Below are 16,996 nucleotides of genomic sequence, written 5' to 3' on the forward strand. Positions count from 1 at the left end.
AGGGTAGTCTACGACAGATTATCTAAGCTGGGGTTGAAAAGTCTTGGAACTCTGTCTTCACTACTTTCTTTAGTAAATGCCTTGCAATTTATTTTTTTATAATATGAAGTTGATTGGCACAAATTATTTTGTACATATTAGGGAAATTTTTGTCATAGATGTGGTTGATTGACTAAAGTTTTATTATTTTTCTGGCTGAATCAGGCACCAAAGAATCACATTGGGAAGAACTCCTTTAATTATTTGCAGGTTTGTTTATTTTTTCTAGTAATTGATATTTATTATAATAGTTTTAAATTTTTTTTTTCAAATTCCACAAATGACAAACATGTATGATGCCTGAAAACATGTATGCGTTTTTCCTTTCTATTCATGGCATGTAATTGTTCTTTTGAGCCCTCTACTATGATCTTTATTATGTCCTTTTGTCGCAATATCATACAATTACTAATGGAAATAGCTGACATGCGATTTTAAGGGGTTGCATAACATGTTATTTTCGTGGTCTTCTAAAATGACCCTTTGTGACATATAGGATCAAGACGTATGATCCATTCAATTCTTGGAAGAGGTCTCAGCATGTACCCTCCCTTTCTAATTACACAAAGGCATCTGTGAAATTGGAAGACCACTGATTAAAATGTGTATCGAAATCTTTCTCCATAGCTTTAAGCCAGGACTAGACTAGAAGAAGCGCTTCATCCATCAGCTTGCTTGCATTAAAAGTTTGGTTATCAAAGACCACCTTATTTCTATGTTGCCATATGGTCCTTGTGAGGGCTATCCACCAATAGCTCCATCTTATACCTTTTGTTCGTGTAGCATTCCTTCTGCTGTGCTGCATGAAATGATATTTTTTTTCTTTCGGGAAAGCACCCACTGAATTAACCCATGAGAGTGACTCCCACCACAAGGGGAGGACCTTACTGCAATTGAAGAAAAAGTGTGCTGCAACCTCCTCCGAATTGTTGCATAACGGGAACATTGGGTCACTTATCTCTACTTGTCTCCCTCTTAGATTCATCTTCATTGGTAAGCGGTCTTTGATAAGCCGCCATGTAAATACCGCTGCCTTAGGTGGTATCTTAAGTTTCCACAAAAGCACAAAAATCCCATCCTCTGTGTCCCCCCTTATTTCCTCTACTTCTATTATAATTCACGCTTGTCCTTGTCCTTGTGCTGGTTCTTTCAACATAGGGTTTGAGGAATTAGTGTAATATAGAAGAAGTGTAGGTCTAATGTTTTTGTCGCAACATGCCCGTTTGCGGGAGAGCGAGGTGAGGGTCACGGGTGCGCTTTCCAAGGGAGGAAAGATGCGTGGAGTCGCCACCAACATTTATTTGTAGAAAACGTCGGAAAAACCAAAGGAAACCAGTCAAAAAGAAAATTCCAAGTTCGGGAGTTGTATTTGCGTTTGAGGAAGGTATTAGCACCTCTCACGTTTGTCTCAAAGGACAACAGCCTTATTTTTTAGAATTGTGGAAATTGTGTTACCTTAACTTTTATTTCTTTTTATTTTTTGAGGTCGACAAAAGCGGGGCTCTTGCTCCTACGTACCCTCCATCGAAGAGGAAATCAGACCTACGTAGTTCTTCTTTAAGGGTGAATCAAGCGATTCTTTTTACTAGGAAGGTGATCATCTTAAGGCGTTGGACCTTAAAAATGGTCCATTTACTTGGTAAGAAAAATTGAGATAATAAACTTTCAAATCCTTTTTTAATGATTTTTTGTGGACGAGCTTGACTTTGCGTGTTGATTTTAGCCTTAGTTTCACTTTAGTTATTAGTCAATTCAATTAAGAAAGAGAAATCCCAAAGAGAAACGTCCGATTGATTTTTTTTGCTTTATTTTACTAAAAGGTATTTTTTTATTATTATATTATTATTTTACCTCTTTTTTTATTTCCAACGTGATTACAGCACGGCCGAACGGTAGGATTTCATTTTAACAGAAATTAAATGATATTACAAATCAAATGATCGGTGGAAATTTATTTTATATTTTGATTAGACGAGAAATGACTTAAAAAATTGACTGAAGCACGTCAAAAGAGGGTACGGAAAGTAAATGAAACGAGAAATAAAAGTACACGAAAAAAATGGGGACCACCATGGGTACATAGAATGAATTGAAAAGCTCGGTTTAGGGTAGTTACCGGTTGAAGACCGAAGAAAAACGAAGAACGAGCGATGAATGTCGAAGAACGGTTGAAAATCTTCGCGTAATTACCCATGGAAACGTTACGGAAATGTTACGGAAGCGCCTCGGCTTGGATTTTCTTCACGGAAACAATTTTCCTCAGCAATTTCAAGAGAATACGAAGTGCCAAGAAGGCTGAACCCCTTCCTTCTTCATTCCTCACCCTATTTATAGCAAAATAGGGGAGGAGCTTGCCACCCAGCTCGCCCAGGCGAGCCAGGTTGCTTCCTCCAGAAGCAACCGCCTTCTGGAGGAAGAATCTGGAAGGCCCAAGTGGGCCTGGTTGCTATTTACACCCTTTTTTTACTAAATACACCCCCTTTACTTTTTTGGTGTTTCTTTTTCCATAACGTTACGGAACTTTACGAATTTCGTAACGACACTTATTTTCTTTCCGTAAGGTTACGGATCCTTACGGATCATGTATTTTAGCTTTCGAAACGGAAACTCACGGATTGCGTAACAATACTTCCTTTTGGTTTCCGTCAAATTACAGAATTTCACGGATGGCATAACCACGCTTCCTTTTGATTTCCAGCGCGTCTCGGGACTTCACATATTGTGCAACAAAAGGTGCCAAGTACTTCGAAGCGGTCAATCAAAGGTTGCATGCCATCAAGCAATAGTCCCCGGACGAAATTTGGGTATGACAGTTGCCCCTCTTTACTTACCTTTTATCGGAGATAAGAGGAAAGCAAAGATAAAATACTGATTTCGTCCGTCTTTGCCCTTTCCGTGATTAGTCTATGATGACTCCCGTCTCTCCTCCTTCTTTTTTTTTTCTGCACAACACAAAACAAAACACAAACAACAAAAACACCAATAACATAATATACATATATACACATGTTTGGCGAAGGAAACGATCGGGAAAATAACAAAAACCACATTTCCCAATCACCGGAGGCTCCGCACCTGATGGTGGAGGACGCATGAATAGCGCTAGGAAATCAATTCATGGGTCTCCGAACAAGATTTCAAGGGTGGAGGATAAGCGAACAGCGCTAGGCAATCAATTTGCGGGGCTCCAGACTCGATGGTGGAGGATGCATGAATGAAAATCAATTCATGGGGCTCCGAATAAAAGTGGAGAATGGAGGATAGGCGAACAGCGCTAGGCAATCAATTCGCGGGGCTCCAGACTCATTGGTGGAGGATGCATGAATGACAATCAATTCATGGGGCTCCGAATAAAAGTGGAGAATGGAGAATTGGCGAACAGCGCTAGGTAATCAATTCGCGGGGCTCCAGACTCGTTGGTGGAGTATCCATGAATGACAATCAATTCATGGGGCTCCGAATAAAATTTGTTGGCAGGACCGAATGGTCTATCAGGTTTTTTTCCACCTAAAAAGGCAAACATGCTTTTTGCAAAGAAAAATAAATCATTCGCGAGAGCACCATATCTTAGAGAAGCAATATACCCATGCCAAGGGTAATCTTCCTTGTAACCGTAAATGAAGGGCAGGACGTCAACATTTAGCTTTTAAATGAACATTCAGGGGAAACATCGGGTTAAGCTGAAACTGGGAATAAATCACTCATAGTGTATACAAACTCACACAGGCAAGTGTTTTACCCTAACCCCAAACCATAACTGCACCATGACTTTATTTTGCACACGATTTCCTATCGAATCAAAGATCACACGGGCGATCACGGATCAACAGGATTTTCTCGAGGGTAGTGTTTTCGAAGAGGAAGCTGGGTGTTTCGGTCTTTTCCTATTTGTTTATGTGGGGCGGGATATCGCCAGTCGAGAATGACTTTGAATGGAAATCCGAAAGGAAGAACCACCAAAAAATGGGTTTTCCTTTGCCGGCAGTCACTTACCTTGCCGAAAATCTATTTGGTCTGAAGATTTTTTGTTCTCTTTCTTTCATTGATCGGGAATTACTCTGTTTTCCTCTGATCTTTCCTTTTTACTTTCTTCCGATCTTTTGATCGGGAATCCTTCTTTTCCTTTCTTTTCAGTTTTTATTTTCCTTCTTTTCATTTCTTCCTTTTCTTTCTTTTCATTCCTCCCTCTCCATTTCTCTCTTTGGGAGATCGGGTTTTAGCAATCTATTTGCTCTCCCTTGAGGAGATTCCGCTATCCTTTGCTTCGGGGGAAAGGATGAGGATTCTTTTTATAGGCCAAGGTTCAAAATAGTCTAAGGTTGTGTCTCAATGGGGTCTTTTATTGTGGGAGCCCGATCTTGATATCTAGGGCAAAACAAATTCGTGTGTCAAGGTGTCGGTCTCGGGCCGAACTTCCATATTATTCCACAAGGCACGCGCAACAATGATGATTTGGAAACAATGTGCAAAATTAGTCATGGCCACAGCCAGGTGGGCACTCAAGCATCCCGTTTATGGCATTGTGATACTACAGTTGGGAATTTACACAAACAGACCCAACGTTTCCAAATTATGTCCTTTCATCAGTTCAATGAATCCATCCATTCTTATCTCGGTTATTCGGGAAAATAAACTTAGCGTCAGTCCCTTGTTTCTAGAAGATATGTTTGCTCTCTACGAATGATTTATGCTTCCTAACCATAACATGCCGACCTTCGAGCTCTTTCTTTCTTTTTCCTTTTTGTTTTTTTCTTTTCTCTTTTTTTTTTTATATTCACAAAAAACTATACATCGATTGCCCTCTATGAGAACAACTTTCCTTTGTACACCTACGTTCCTATACATAACGAACTTTTTCTGTGCACACACGCATTAAAACCCTTTCTCTTTATGTCAACACGGTCTATATACAAACTCTATTTATGTTCAAAGATCTCCCTTTTTCATTTTTTCCAACACACACCCGTAGTTTATACAAAAAATTCTTTACATACACTTGTCGTTCATATACACAAAAATTTCTTTTCACACATTATTTACACACACAAAATCCTTTTATTTTCTTTTTACATATATAAAAAACTATTTTCTTTTCTTTATATACATGGACACGACATTTGTTCACAACGCTTCTTTCTTTTTATCAGGATTTTTGGTTCATTTTATTTTTAGGACGACGTTCCTAAATGAAAAACTCTACACGGTTCCGAAATTTCAACAAACACTGTTGACAACAACGAAGTAAGCACTAACGTAACAGTTTAAATGACATGTATGCACAAAACAAGAGTCAATCAAAACGAAACAAACATTAGTCCCTCAGTTTATACAAAAAACAAAATGATACATAACAGATAAAAAAGGAAACATGAAAAGAGAATATGGATCTAGGGACCTCCCGATCATGTGGCTTCGCTCCCTCCCAAGAAATCGAGCAAATCGGTCATCTCCTCATCTATGCGGGCCTCATCTGCATCGCCGGAAGCCTCTGCGGGTGCCTCCTCTGCCTGGGCCTCAGGCCAATCCCCGGGCCATGCGACCTCTGCCCTGAACTGATCCGGAGTAGGGCATGGAAAAGGAGGGAAACCCTGGCTCTGCAGGCTAAGGCTGAGCTGGTAGAGGCAGTCATGGGTCTGCACGTGCGCCCTGTGGTTGGCCGCCTGCTGGCAAACCAAATGCCGTAAATACCGCTCCGTGTCAAATGACCCAGCTGGGTCAGCCTGAGGAGGTGGCGGCGGTGTGTCTGGGGCCTGCGGGTCGCCACCCTGCGCCTGTCTGGGCGTTCAATACTTCTCTATGAAAGCCCGGGTGATCGGCAGTCGAATCACCTTACTAGGTGTGACAGGAACCCTGAACGACTGGCAGAGACCCGTGATCAATGTCGAAAAACCCAGGGCCCTGTTAGACTTATCTGGGTCTAAAGGGTGCCTGGTAGGTGGCATACCTACAAATAAATAAATGGCATCAGCGATCAGTTGAGCCACATGAATGTTCATCCGTGTCAGGATGGCATACACCAGCTGACACTTCGGCAGAGGGAGGTCGGAATTATGATCGCTGGGCAGGATGCTGCTGAGCAGCAATGCCATCCAAGTCTCGGTCAAGGTAGTCATGTTGGTGCGCATGATTCGCACCCGTCTCCCGGCAGCGGTCCAGGAAAAATCTTGACCTGGTATGCATAGCAGCTGAGCGATGGCCTCCTCATCAAATCCATCGGCCTGGTTCCTCCTATGACCGTATTCGCACTCCTAGCTCTCCTCCAATACTAGCGGATATCCCAGGAACTGACTGAGGGCGTCTGCATCGAAAGGAATCCATTGGCCCCTTACCCATGACCGGAGGTCCCGTACGCCCTCCTCTGTAGGCCAAGCATTGGCGTAAAACTCGAGAACTATATCCAGATCAAACTTGACCATGGGCATGACCAGCAACATCCAATGCCGCCGAGCTATCTCCTCCTGAAAATCTGCGTACTCGTCGTCCCTGAGCTGGACGCGTCTCTCTCGGTGGAAGGACCATCCCTTGATGGCTTTGAAACGCTGCTGGTGCTCAGCGCTCCTGAAACGATGGCTATCGAACTCGGGAGCGGCACTAGTCCTTGCGGCCGCGGCGTCCTTCCTAGATCTCTTTGAGGCAAGCTTCCTCGGGGCCATTTCCTATGAAGACAAACATTTGGAAAGTTAGTCTACAGGATAATGCTTATTTTAACACAAAAATGATATGCTAATCTTTCCGATTTAGAACAAACTCGTGCACACATTAATGTAGCACATTTATGAACATGCGTATGTGTAAAATATCCTACTATTTATGTCAACATACAAGGACATTCAACACATTCTAGTTACCACACATATATATATACATCTTTGAAAAGAACACACATTCTCGTGCTCAAGGCATTGTGTCAAAATTTACACCTAATCACATCCTAAATATTCTGCTATCACAAACTACCTATACATATTTGAAGTATTTAACATACAAATTTATGTTGTTTCACTCAAATTTATTTATATGCACATTGGAAAGCTAATTACGTCATGCGCATACTTGCATTTGAAAAGGAAATTCCATGCCATCTATATGCATTTGAAGGATAATTCCACACCATATATCCATACCATTGAAAGGTATTTTCCATGTTTCCTAGATGCAAAGTATCCCTCATGGGGGCAGCCAAATTCTTAGTACAAAACCCTCTTAAGCATGTCCTAATTTTCATGTTTTTCCACTTTCAAAACAAAAATTTAGATTTTTAGACATAAGCCATGTTTCCTTGCATTGAAGCTAAGAGCTTGGGTTTCTAAGCTTAGAATTGCATTTGGGCACCTATTCCGAATCCTCTATGTTGTCCCTATGTATATAAAACAATCCCACAATCCCAATCTTACAAAACCATATTCATATGTCATTGAGGCATTTCACCGAGCACTTGGTGGGTGCATGTTTAGGCATAAATTGCAAGAGAATGGGGGCAATGTGGCATGCCCCATTGCTTCAAAATACAACATAGGCCTAAGGCCATTCCCTACAACCCCTCATTTCAAACAAATCAAGCATAAAAAGCAATCCAAAACTGCCCCACAAATATGAGTACATTCTCACAATTTAGAGCACTAAAAGATGAACAAAAGGCACCAATGGAAAGCTAAAAACTCAAGGATTGAATACTTACTTGCTGGAGTGAGTAGGAATACAAAAAATGAAAGCAAAATGCAACCAAAAGTGGCTTGGGGAAGCAAAAACCACAAGCCTCGTGAGTTCTCTCTTTTTGAATGAGGGGGGGGGGGGGAGTTTTTGGGTGCAGAAAACGTTTCCCTCCCTCCTTTTTTATAATCTGGTGCAGGGGTTGCTCGCCTAGGCGAGCTCAGCTCACCCAGGCGAGCTAACCTGCCAATTTTATTTTTTAGGGGAAACACAACCATGGCCCCCCCTACTTAAGTTAGATGAGGCATTCATTACTTATTTTAAACAAAAAATAGTAATAATTAATGTAAATTCAAAGGATACTGGGTTTCCTTGCAGCGACGTTTTCTGCTTGTCCAGCGCCGGGAAGGGACGACGACCTGTCGGTCGTGACCCTATCCTCCATTTGCATCCGTCCCTAAGTACCTGAAAGTAGGAAGCAAACAATGCGCGGCAAATCGTGACCGGGCCATCGTCTTACCTTGGTTGATTTCTGCCGTCAACTTTGTCTTGACTTCTGACCATGGCCTAAGACGATTCTGTCCCTGTTATCACAAAATATGCATGTGTATGTGCATGCATGAATGTTTTCAATGCAATGATCTTCTTAGTGAAAGCTGGTTAGGTTCAGTTTTAAATAAGCGTTTGGGGCACCCCATGAACTGAGCGAAAAGGACTCAGGTTATTACAAACTAAAACAATGTTTAAAACCAAAGTGAGGACTGAAGCCTCAACCCATCTTCTCTTCTTTTAAAGAAACGTGACGAGACAATTACAGCGGATGGGAATCCCTGGAGGAAACCAAGAAGAACAAAAAACTCAGAAAATAAAAGAACATGCAGCGGTTCCTCAATTGCCCCAGACTTCAAGCGTAATATCGTTTAACGACAACGGAGTTCACGGGCGAGGGTAGTTCCTCTCCATCCATGTTGGTGAGTATCAGAGCACCCCCAGCGGTTCCTTGAGGGGCAGTAGAGGGCCTAGACGGGCATCTTCTTCATCGTCTTCTTGCAGGGGATAATCGGCATAAGGAGGGAGTTGCCCCTTGAAGGTAGGGGCTTGGTTCAAATCGTCCGGAGCGGTACAGGGAGTGAAGTCTGGAGGCAAGCCATAAGGGTAAGCTTGAGGACTATACCTCCGACCGAACACCGTCGTGTTTCTATCTCGGCCTAAGTTTATTGCGAGCTGTAGCACCGGTTCCGCTTCCCTAGCTGTATTGGAGGCGGTCGCCGTGGCATTATCCTCTATAGTTTTCTGAAGCTTTAGCATGGCCTCCGTGATAGAAGCCATTTGATCTTTTAAGGACGATAGGTCGGCCTTCATCTGTTCTTGCACTCCCTCTTCATTATCCATTTTTCTGGATCGAGTGTTATAGGGGTGCCTCTGCGCTTTCTTAGTTATTGTGAGTTCCCTAAAGAAACAAACAATGGTGAGTATGCCACCAAAACATGAATATGCTAATGAATGATCGGAGCACTTGGATCCACCTCAAGATTTTTAGATAACGTGATGAGTTTCAGAACTTCTCGTTTTATAAAAAGGAAAAAAGCTTTTATCTAGCCAAGATCATACAAAAGTGTTACAACAGAACCTAACGGTTTCTAATTATATGGGCCATCAAATCTATCATGTGTTGACAGTAGTTGATTAGCCCATGAATTTCCTTAGGGGCTGTACACACTTCAGCGATGGCCTTTGCTTTGGCTAATAGTCGCGGGAGGTCTTGACTTCCATTCAAGGTCAAGGCGAACCTATCCATCCACATGGTCACTTCTTGATGCAATGAATCAATCACCCTCCCTCTTGCTTCCTTCTCGGCGTACGCTTGTGCGAAGTCCTCTACTAGCTTTTGTTCATGGGTCAACGACTGGTTTAACTCTTCCTTGTATTGCCCTATGATAGCTAGCATGCTTTGCTCCGTGGCTTCCAAGTGTTGAGCCAAACTCCTTTTGGATCTAGAGCAAGCAGCTAACTCTTCCTTTAAGATCATGCCATGCACCCGTGACTTGTCCCTTTCCTCTCTCCGGAGCTTGAGCTCATTGTTGCTGCCCCACAAAGCTCCTTGTAATTTATCTTGGCCATGTTCCTCCTTGCGGGCCCTTTTGGTTTCTTGTTCAAGGGCTCTTGCAGTGGCCGCGTTTTCCTCTCGTAACTCGGTGCACTCTTTCCGGATGTTTGTAGCGGCTGTCTTGAATTTTTCTTTGGCGAGTCTTGCCTTCCCTAGCTCTAATTTTAGAGCTTGGACTTCTTCATCTTCCTTCGGAGCTTCGAAGTTCTTCTCATCGATAAATTTCAACTTGGAGAGCCAATCTAACCCTCGCGTATGAGCTCTTAGCCATTCATGATAACCACCGATGACGCCATTACGGATGCCCCTAAGTTCTTTATCTTTCCTCAACGGACTTCTCCACGCCTTGTGGACTCTTTGTACAACCTCGAGACTTTGCGCGCCGAAATCTCTCACAAGGAAAGGCGAGAGGTTCTCTTCCATTGGCGCTCCCCTCATGGGGTACCCTAGCTGTCTTATGGCAAGTGCGGGATTATAGTTAATACAACCCCTCGTCCCTATCAACGGAACATTAGGGTAGTCCCCACATGAGAAGAGAACTCCCTCCTTTCCTTCCTTCCATCAAGGAAACCAATTAATTGTGTTGCCTTCTATCCCAGCCAAGTGTTGGTCCCAATCGACTCTTCTTTTTTCGACGCACGAGCGATAACTTTGAAGTGGACACGGGTGCCTTATGTCTTGTTGGAATAGGTGCGAAACCAACCACACACAAAGAGCGGGCAAGCAGCAAACGATCCGTGCGCTGTTCTTCTCGCACCTTCGGTCAAATGTATCGAATAAGTCCACCAAGATAGCCACCACTGGGCTTTCCTTGCTATGGTGATATGCAAGGAATGCATCAATTGCGGCTAGGTCCACCAAACCGTCCACGTTCGGAAAGAGGACAACCCCAAAGATCAGCAAAGCTAGTATATCCGCAAACGGGACCCACTTCTCTTGACTTGCCATATCCCTTCCCTTGCCTTCCAAGTATTTCCGCGGTAGGCCCACTACGCCATTTCGAGTTTGCTTCATGCGATCCAACTCTCTTGCCGAATCTCCGACCACAGCTGCAATCTTACTCAAGGAGGGAAGAAACCTGGAGAAAAGATACGGTTTTCTTCCCCCAAGAGGGCATCCTAATATCTCCTCAAACTCTTCAATAGTCGGTACCATTTGGAAGTCCCCAAACGTGAAGCATCTCAACGGCTGGTCATAGTATTGGGCGAGGGATACAACAGCTTCCGTAAATACCTCCGCTACGGTCAAATCTAAAATCTTTCCATACACTTTGCGGAAGGCTTGCCTTTGGAGAGGTCCCATCAATCGTCCCAACTCCTTGAGGCTGGTGACATCTAGAACCTTAATCTTGACTTCATAAAATCTTTTTCCATTTTGATTTGTCCCCATCATTTACCTAAAAAAGGGGTGGATCAAGACTCTGATATGAATGATGCAATGCGCATGCATGAAACGGAAAGAAAACAGAACAAAGGGGTAATTTACATATACGAGACCAAAAAGATCCATCTTTTTAATACTACGTTTTAGGCATTATGGCACCTCAACATGTGTATTAAAAAGTGATGTATTGCTCTAGAGAAACAAAATATCACTAGCAAAACTATAATTTACGTGCTATTCGAAGAAAAATGCATGAGAACAAATGGCACGGAGCGTGTTCGCTCCATGCCCCTATTTGGGAACCTATAGGACAATATCTAGGGGTCTCTAATAACTACTCCCAACAATTCATAACTCACATGGCCGTTTTCTAGAGGTATCATCACTCAATATAATAATATTGTGGCGGTATGGAATACCAGCGACAACATATTATAAAGAGAGAAAGCTCTAGATGAGGTTTCACTATTATCAAGCAAGTCGGAGACCTAGCATGATCATAGATTCACCTCCACTCCTTAGATTCCCATGAACCCGGGTATAGGGCCCCTTTTTTACTCAAACCCGTGGGTGCTTAGAATGCAGTGTAAAAATGCGGAAAAGATAGCAGTTATTATATTTACACAGTTCAAAAATGCACACACAAAGTTTCACAATTCCACAATTTCCTAAAATAGGCCTAACTCACAAAAACAGTCCCTAGTGGAGTCGCCAACTGTCGCAACATGCCATTTGCGGGCGAGCGAGGTGAGGGTCACGGGTGCACTTTCCAAGGGAGGAAAGATGCGCGGAGTCACCACCAACGTTTATTTGTGGAAAACGTCGGAAAAACCGAAGGAAACCGGTCAAAAAGAAAATTCCAAGTTCGGGAGTTGTATTTACGTTTGAGGAAGGTATTAGCACCTCTCACGTTTGTCTCAAAGGACAACAGCCTTATTTTTTAGAATTGTGGAAATTGTGTTACCTTAACTTTTATTTCTTTTTATTTTTTGAGGTCGACAAAAGTGGGGCTCTTGCTCCTACGTGCCCTCCATCGAAGAGGAAATCAGACCTACGTAGTTCTTCTTTAAGGGTGAATCAAGCGATTCTTTTTACTTGGAAGGTGATCATTTTAAGGCGTTGGACCTTAAAAATGATCCATTTACTTGGTAAGAAAAATTGAGATAATAAACTTTCAAATCCTTTTTTAATGATTTTTTGTGGACAAGCTTGACTTTGCGGGTTGATTTTCGCCTTAGTTTCACTTTAGTTATTAGTCAATTCAATTAAGAAAGAGAAATCCCAAAGAGAAACGTCCGATTGATTTTTTTTGCTTTATTTTACTAAAAGGTATTTTTTTATTATTATATTATTATTTTACCTCTTTTTTGATTTCCAACGTGGTTACGGCACGACCGAACGGTCGGATTTCATTTTAACAGAAATTAACGAATATTACAAATCAAATGATCGGTGAAAATTTATTTTATTTTTTGATTAGGCGAGAAATGACTTAAATAAATGACTGAAGCACGTCAAAAGAGGGTACGGAAAGTAAATGAAACGAGAAATAAAAGTACACGAAACAAATGGGGACCACCATGAGTACATAGAATGAATTGAAAAGCTCGGTTTGGGGTACTTACCGGTTGAAGACCGAAGAAAAACGAAGAATGAACGATGAATGTCGAAGAACGGTTGAAAATCTTCGCGTAATTACCCACGGAAACGTTACGGAAGCGCCTCGGCTTGGATTTTCTTCACGGAAACAATTTTCCTCAGCAATTTCAAGAGAATACGAAGTGCGAAGAAGGTTGAACCCCTTCCTTCTTCATTCCTCCCCCTATTTATAGCAAAATAGGGGAGGAGCTTGCCACCCAGCTCGCCCAAGCGAGCCAGGTTGCTTCCTCCAGAAGCAACCGCCTTCTGGAGGAAGAATCTTGAAGTGGGTCTGGTTGCTATTTACACCCTTTTTTTACTAAATACACCCTCCTTTACTTTTTTGGTGATTCTTTTTCCGTAACGTTACGAAACTTTACGAATTTCGTAACGACACTTATTTTCTTTTCGTAAGGTTATGGAACCTTACGGATCATGTATTTTAGCTTTCGAAAAAGTTACGGAAACTCACGGATTGTGTAACAATACTTCCTTTTGGTTTCCGTCAAATTACGGAATTTCATGGATGGCGTAACCACGCTTCCTTTTGATTTCCAGCGCATCTCGGGACTTCACATATTGTGCAACAAAAGGTGCCAAGTACTTCGAAGCGGTCAATCAAAGGTTGCATGCCATCAAGCAATAGTCCCCGGACGAAATTAGGGTATGACAGTTGCCCCTCTTTACTTACCTTTTATCGAAGATAAGAGGAAAGCAAAGATAAAATACTGATTTCGTCCGTCTTTGCCCTTTCCGTGATTAGTCTATGATGACTCCCGTCTCTCCTTCTTCTTTTTTTTTCTGCACAACACAAAACAAAACACAAACAACCAAAACACCAATAACATAATATACATATATACACATGTTTGGCGAAGGAAACGATCGGGAAAATAACAAAAACCACATTTCCCATTATTTCTTAAATATGTGTTAGACTTTTAGTTTTTCTAAATAGCTTATTTATTATTTTTTTAATAAAATAACAAACAAGACAAATGTACCTATTTATAAATATTATATTAATAACATTAAAAAGTATTCTAAAAAACCATTTAACATTGTATTAGTATTTTATTACAAATAAAATTATACCTATTACTAGTATAAAAAATATGAGTAGCTCTTGAACACAAAAATGGATCATCAATATGGATAACAATGGATAGGATCTCAAAAGGGTACTATAGAACCATTCTCATACGCCTGATAAAAACAATATCTGTACACGCCCCATACATGTGTTGGTAGAACTTTAATGTGAGAGGAGTGGTTCATTTCTACAAATTATGTTTTTCTCGAGGGATTTTTCCTTCATTATTATATTATTTAATTTAATACAAAAATATAATTAAGGTATAAATTTTAATGATTTATTAAGTGATGTGTTTTAATTAATTAAATTTACATTAAATGTTTTTTTATAAAATAAATAAATAAATAAAGTATGGATAATAATTATAAATAGAAATTAAATATAGCAAATGAGTTCGACTCATATCATTCATAAGCTTGCATTGTGTTGGAGTGTACATCCACCTTTTAAGTATTTGACGAAGAGAAATATTTTCAAATAGAAACAAACTTATACAAATAATTGATTCCCAGATTTCTAAAGATGTAGAAAAAAGTATTAAAAAAAACAAAAAACATTGTTTAGATTTTTTAACGTGTACATTATTTTATATATCATTTGTTTAAAAAATTTTATACTTGTATTATTTGGGTCATTTTTTTGTATTAAATAGGTAAAAAATTCTACTCACGTAAAACACAAACTTTTGTAAGTTTTGTTATTTGAAATAAAAAAAATTTATTGGGTCCCATATCTCATTTAATGTTTGTCTCTTGATATTGTAGTTTTAAAAAAAAAATCATCAGTTTTTGGATAATTACTTGACAGTTTGTTGTTTTGCTTGCTGGATTTCGTTTGCATGGCTCGCATTTTTGTGATTTTGGATTTCGAGTTTGAAATTTGGGTTTTCTTTGCCACGATCTCAGTTATTTTTTATTTCATTTTGATTTGATCATTTTTTCCTTTTCCGTTTAGGTAATCATGATTGTGTAATAAAGCACGCACATAAGATGGTCATGGTTTGCGAAGCATAATTACAACGCTCATTATTTCAGATTTGTTATATCAGTTTTTTGTTCCTCTTTTCTATTTGACTCTCATTCTTGTGTATAAATCACATGAACTTGTTGGAATTAGGATTTAATGCTTGAATCTGAAATCACCTTTGTTGTCCATTATTGCTTGATGAAATGTCAATTTGATGTGTGCCTATTTGATGATGTCAATAGAAAATCTCTTCTAATGAATTTAAGAACAAATAATTGCACTAAAGAATTTTTAGAGAGAGAGTGTGTATGTAAGAGAAATAGAGAAAGTTATGGATGGCTTTGAAATTGAGCTTTGGAAAGTTTTGATATTATGTAAGCATTGATCATTTATAAATCAAAATGTTAATCTTGGAAAAGCATGAGTACATGGCATATGATTGTGGTTTGATCTGACAAGTACCTTCTTGTTGTATGAAGTGCATAAAAAATGAGTCCTAATTGGTTTCATTTGATTAGACTGCTGGCAATACAGGTTAACTTTCTATTGCCCCATGAAAAAAGGAGACATTTAACTGTATATCATTTTGTTGTTGTTTACTTTATCAAATTACTTTTTATCATGCACATGTGTGCATGCAAATGCTGCTCTCAAAACCTATTTGTGATTGAACTTTTGATTTATCATTGTGATAGTCTAGCAGGCCAGTCAGGCTGAATTCCAGGTAGCATTGTAGATTCATAAAGAAGTTGAGCCAATGTTCATTGGGTAGATACTGATGAATGAGAAGAGCTACACCACTACAAATAACATATCCAATGGGTAGATATTGATGGTCATGCATTTGACAAAAAGGAAAAAACATAAAGAAAAAAGAATTCTAAAATAAAAATAATGGCAAAAGATATCACTAGAAGTCTAGAACTACATAGAAAAAAAAATCATGAAAACAGAAATATAGCACCAACTAAACTGTACAAGGGCAGAGTAGAGAGTTCTCCGTTATTAATTTTGAAGATCCTTTAAAGATTATTTCTTTCTTCTTAATGTTTGAATCCCTATCCAAACAGTTCTGCAAATGGGGCTAAGACATGCATCTATGTTATTAAAATAATTCCTACACACAAGTAGATAAAGCAATGTTTGCCACTTCAAAATGACACCCATTTAAAAGAAGGGAAAAGTGTCAATGAAAAAATAAAGGAACCAACACTACTAGAAAAATATGATTTGACGATGCACATTCTACGTCAGTGTTGGAGAACCTGTCGTAGTTGTCAACACGGTGGCATTTACGTAATTATATAAGTTTTTATGTGGCGCGTTTGTTGTACAACGACATTTGTCTATAACCCCGTCATTGTAGTTTTGATGGAAGTCATAAAAGACGGTGCTTGTAGGTACACCGTCCTAGAAATAGTCACATACAAAGTCGATGTCATTAAACACCGTCGTAAATTTTGTAGTTTATATAGTCTCGCGGTAAACACCCTCTCTCGTACACTCCAAAAACCTAGTGCCCCCGCTATTGCCTGAACTACTTCATCCCGCCGTGAACTCCATCCCGCTACCACCCTGACGTTTTGTTTCCCGCCGTGAAGTACTTGAAGCCGAAGTTGACCTGCTGCTCCCACCACCGCCACGTAGCCGAAGTCGTGCCTTTTTGAGTGGCGTTGCCACCTTTCGAGTGTTCCTGAAGGTAAGGATGTCGAAGTTTTTGAGTTCTGTTTTGGTAATGGTTCAATGTGTTATAGTATTAAGGGTTTTTGAGTTGTTCTTTGGTAATGCTTGAATATCTGATTATCGACTTGTTCACTTGCCCTGACAATGTCATCGTTCAATATGCAAAAAGGATTTGAAGCAAAATAAGTGAAAATCGTGCCCTTTTGTGTTTAATTGTTAGTATTTGAATTGTTTGTGGTTGTACCTTTACATAAACTACAAACCCTCTTTCCCAATTGGTATCCCATTTGATTTCCAAACATGCTCTAAGACGCTGATATTGAGAAAGTGATTTCCGAACATGCTGCAATCCCTTTCCACTCATTGTTCATGTTACTGTACTAGTGTTGTTCACACTTATCGTGGGGAAACTCTGCTCGGGAAAAATGTATTGT

At 40.2% G+C, this 16,996-nt stretch overlaps 1 pseudogene; it reads right to left on the reverse strand.

Annotated features, from left to right (window-relative positions):
• Nucleotides 1–8,134, reverse strand: part of LOC114371450 — a 47,742-nt pseudogene extending 39,608 nt beyond the window's left edge.
• Between the last annotated feature and the right edge of the window lie 8,862 nt (nucleotides 8,135–16,996).

This window comes from Glycine soja, chromosome 10 (assembly GCF_004193775.1).
Source record: "Glycine soja cultivar W05 chromosome 10, ASM419377v2, whole genome shotgun sequence".
Lineage (NCBI taxonomy): Eukaryota > Viridiplantae > Streptophyta > Magnoliopsida > Fabales > Fabaceae > Glycine > Glycine soja.